Source organism: Somniosus microcephalus, unplaced genomic scaffold (assembly GCF_052327205.1).
Source record: "Somniosus microcephalus isolate GS21.2 unplaced genomic scaffold, FLI_Smic_1.0 unresolved_chr4, whole genome shotgun sequence".
Taxonomy (NCBI): Eukaryota; Metazoa; Chordata; class Chondrichthyes; order Squaliformes; family Somniosidae; genus Somniosus; species Somniosus microcephalus.
Genome location: NW_028225182.1, coordinates 7,878,548 through 7,882,732, shown reverse-complemented (window position 1 = coordinate 7,882,732; position 4,185 = coordinate 7,878,548). Strand labels below are relative to the sequence as shown.

Below are 4,185 nucleotides of genomic sequence, written 5' to 3'. Positions count from 1 at the left end.
GAGCCAGAGAGACAGGCAGAATCGGGAAACACCGGCAAATAGACGAGAGATATTGACAAGGTGAGAAAGCGCTTTGCGATCAGAAAATTGCCTGAATCCCTGTCGTTAATGAAAGGGCTTTTGATGCTTGATTTCCTTACACACCTTGGAATTCAGGTGAACCTGGTTCATGGTTTGCAGAACAATTTAAACCCCTGGGTTAAACCAGAGGGAAGGAAATTCGGCAGTTTAATGAGTTTGAAAGGAACATTATTGACTTGTGCAGTTCGGTCAGGGAAATGCCAGTGAAAGGAAATCATTGCAGAAAGAGCGATTCTGTAGTGTCCCTTCTGTCTGAACAGTGCTTTCTCGATGCTCAATTAAGCAGAGGTTTCCATAGTGTAGCGGTTATCACGTTCGCCTCACACGCGAAATGTCCCCGGTTCGAGCCCGGGCAGAAACATTATTTTTCTGTGAAATACATTTAACAGCTTTCTTGTGTCAGAAGCAACGAACAATTTAAAGCAGACTCTTAAAATACACAGTGCCTAAATTCTGATAGGGTATAAATCTTCGTCAATGAATAAACTTTCACAAATTATTAAAATTAAATTACTCAACTTACGACTGTCCCTTACTGTGAGTATTTCTTCCATTCTGCAAAACAACGCTTTCGGTTAATGAATGTTGATTACAACAATTAAACCACTAAACTGCCAGAACACACATTAAAGAGTTGGTCACAATTGCTGATATTTCTTATCTTTTTTCAGCTTTTGTTCCTTTTCAGCTCCTGACTGTGGATATTCCTCTGATTAAACGTGAACAAACTGAAATATCTCGCAGCCCCGGCCTCGTTTATTACCAACAGATCTAAGCCGCATTTCAGGCCCGAAAACAAACCCATTCATTATTCACTTCCCCAGCTCCAGAGCTCAGAATTGTTACTGCCCATCCCTGGAGCTTCAAGATACCAGGGACCCGGGACAAACATCCCCATACACCGAGCACAAGCTCAGGAAAACCCCGGGGGAGATGATATCCCGGTCACTGAGCCTTCCACAGCATTGAACAAGCACCCGGACGGAAACATTCTTCATGCGGAAGTGATAAGATGCAAAAATTAACGGAACAAGTCAGGATGGCCGAGCGGTCTAAGGCGCTGCGTTCAGGTCGCAGTCTCCTCTGGAGGCGTGGGTTCGAATCCCACTTCTGACAGTCTTTACTTTTAATTACCAAGCGGAAATCATTTATTTTCACACCACTGTAATGACATTGGGACATCCCTTAAAAGTGGGATTCAGCAGTTCACCTGCTCCATTCACACAGAAACATAGAAGATAGGAGCAGGAGTAGGCCATTCGGCCCCTCGAGCCTGCTCCGCCATTTAATGAGAACATGGCTGATCATCCACATTCAGTACCCTGTCCCTGCTTTCTCCCCATATCCCTTTATCTCTTTAGCCTTAAGAAATATATCTAACTCCTTCTTGAATATATTTAATGAATTGGCCTCAACTGCCTTCTGTGGTACAGAATTCAACAGGTTCACCACTCTCTGGGTGAAGAAATTCCTCCTCATCTCAGCCCTTAGTGGCTTACCCCTTATCCTTAGACTGTGACCGCTGGTTCTGGATTCCCGCACCATCGGGATCATTCTTCCTGCATCTAGTGTGTCTAATCCTGTTAGAATTTTGTAAGTTTCAATGAGATCCCCTCTCGTTCTTTTAACTCTAGCGAATATAAGCCTAATCATCTCAATCTGTCTTCATAAGTCATTCCTGCCATCCCATGTATCAGTCTGGTGAATCTTCGCTGCACTCCCTCCATGTCAAGAACATCCTTCCTCAGATAAGGTGACCAAAGCTGCACACAATGCTCAAGGTATGGTCTCACCAAGGCCTTGTACAAATGCAGCAAGACATCCTTGCTCCTGTACTCGAAACCTCTCACTATAAAGGCCAACATTTGCCTTCTTAACCACCTGCTGCACCTGCATGCTTACCTTCAGCGATTGGCGCACACGGACACCCAGGTCTCATTGCAGTTCCCCTTTTCCCAATCTATTGACATTCTGATAATAAGCTGTCTTCCTGTTTTTGCCACCAAAGTTGATAACCTCACATTTATCCACATTATACTGCATCTGCCATGCTTCTGCTAAATCACCTAACCTGTCCATATCATACTGGAGTTTCTCTGCATCCTCCTCACAGCACACATGCCCACCCAGCTTTGTGTCGTCTGCAAACTTGGAGTTATTACATCTAGTTCAACCTTCTAGATCATTAATATATATTGTGAGTAGCTGGAGTCCTAGCACATATCCCTGCCCTACCCCACTAGTAATTGCCTGCCACTTGGAAACAGACCCTTTTAGACATACTCTTTGCTTCCTGTCTGCCAACCAGTTCTCTATCTAAGTCTGTACCTTTACCCCAATCCCATGTGCTTTAACTTTGCACGCCAATCTCTTATGTGGGACCTTATCGGAAGCCTTCTGAAAGTCCAAATACACCACATCCACTGGTTCTCCCTTATCTATTCTATCAGTAACATCCTCAAAAAATTCTAACATTTCCATCTGACCTGGTACTGAAAGTGGAGACGGTTCCACAGTGTAGCAGTTATCACGTTTGCGGAATCATTTTGTTGGAACTTGCTCCTTCTGCTTGTCCAGGGGCGAGATTGCTCTCCTGTGTGTGGAAATCACAAATAAAACAAAAGAATTAGGAGCTGGAGTAGCCCATATATTGTGTAAAATGAGATATGGGTAACAGTTAACAGTTAACATGCAAAGCACAAAACTTGCTGACAAGGGTGGTTCTGTTGCTGTTTGGCGAACCGACATCTACCTATCGGAAGCTGTACGCCAACTCTCCAACACCTCCTCCTACCTCCGCCTGGACCATGACCCCACTACCGAATATCAAGTCACCATTTGCAAGACTGTCACTGACCTCGTATGAGAAGAGATTGAGTAAACTAGGCCTGCAATCTCTTGAATTCGGAAGAATGGGAGGGGATCACATTAAGCATGCAAAATTATTACAGGGTTTGATCGGTTGGATGCTGGGAGAATGTTTCCCTTGGCTGCGGAGTCTAGAACCAGGGGCCACAGCCTCAGGATAAAGGTTAGGCCATTCAGGACTGAGAGGAGAAGACATTTCTTCACACAGAGGGTGGTGAATCTTTGGAATTTTCTACTCCAGATGGCTCTGGAGGCTCAGTCATTGGGTATGTTCAAAACAGAAGTCGGTAGATTTCTGTCTGGTAAGGGCATCAAGGGATATGGCGATAGGGCCGGTGAATGGATTTGAGGCAGGAGATCAGCCATGATCTCATAGAATCCCCTACATTTGCTTAAAAATCTGTTCCATTACCTCTTTTTTCCAGTTCTGACGAAAGGTTATCGACCTGAAACGTTAACTCTGTTTCTCTCTTCGCAGAAGCTGCCTGACCTGCTGAGTATCTCCAGCATTTTCTGTTTCAATTCAGATTTCCAGCATCTGCAGTATTTTCTCAGTTCGCATTTCTTTCATTGTGCAAAACAAGGTTATCGCTCAATTAATGACGCTTTGAAAGCAAAATAAAAGTTTAACAAAATAAATACCGGCTAACGTCGGGCTCGAACCCACGACTCTGAAATTAAGAGTCTCAAGCGCTACCGACTGAGCTAGCCGGGCCGGTCGAAACTATATTCCATTGTCGCTGATTGCAGTCAGGCCCGGCCCGGTCACAACAGCATGTCTGAGCCGCGTTTCTGCAAACTACGAAACAAGTTCTCCAAAAGCCCAAGGCGTATAAGGAACTCAAGCAGCAAAATCCCTTTCATTAACCACAGGGGTTCAGGCAATTTTCTGATCGCAAAGTGCTTTAGTCCTTGTCAATATCTCTTGTCTATTTCCCGGAGATTCCCGATTCTGTCTTCCTCTCTGGCTCTGTTTATTGTGTCTGTGGCCACCTGCGGGTTGATTTTGAAGGAATACCTGTGTTTGTGTCTGCTTGTTACGTTAAACAAATGAGGGCATCAGGCGCTTCTGTGAATGACACTGAGGAATCAGGAGAAGGCAGGAGGAATGAAACAGTGTTTGTGCAACGTGTGTATATGAAAACAGCGCGTTTTACATTGTAGGACCTCGTGGCGCAACGGTAGCGCGTCTGACTCCAGATCAGAAAGCTGCGTGTTTAAATCACGTCGGGGTCA

General features: G+C 44.8%; 3 non-coding genes across 3 annotated transcripts; all 3 read left to right on the top strand.

Moving 5' to 3' along the window:
• Positions 1-369: 369 nt before the first annotated feature.
• Positions 370-442, top strand: trnav-cac (transfer RNA valine (anticodon CAC)). The gene has a single exon. It is a non-coding gene; the product is annotated as a tRNA-Val (tRNA).
• Positions 443-1,114: 672 nt separating this feature from the next.
• On the top strand, positions 1,115-1,197 carry trnal-cag (transfer RNA leucine (anticodon CAG)). Its single transcript has one exon. It is a non-coding gene; the product is annotated as a tRNA-Leu (tRNA).
• Positions 1,198-4,113: 2,916 nt separating this feature from the next.
• trnaw-cca (transfer RNA tryptophan (anticodon CCA)) lies at positions 4,114-4,185 on the top strand. Its single transcript has one exon. It is a non-coding gene; the product is annotated as a tRNA-Trp (tRNA).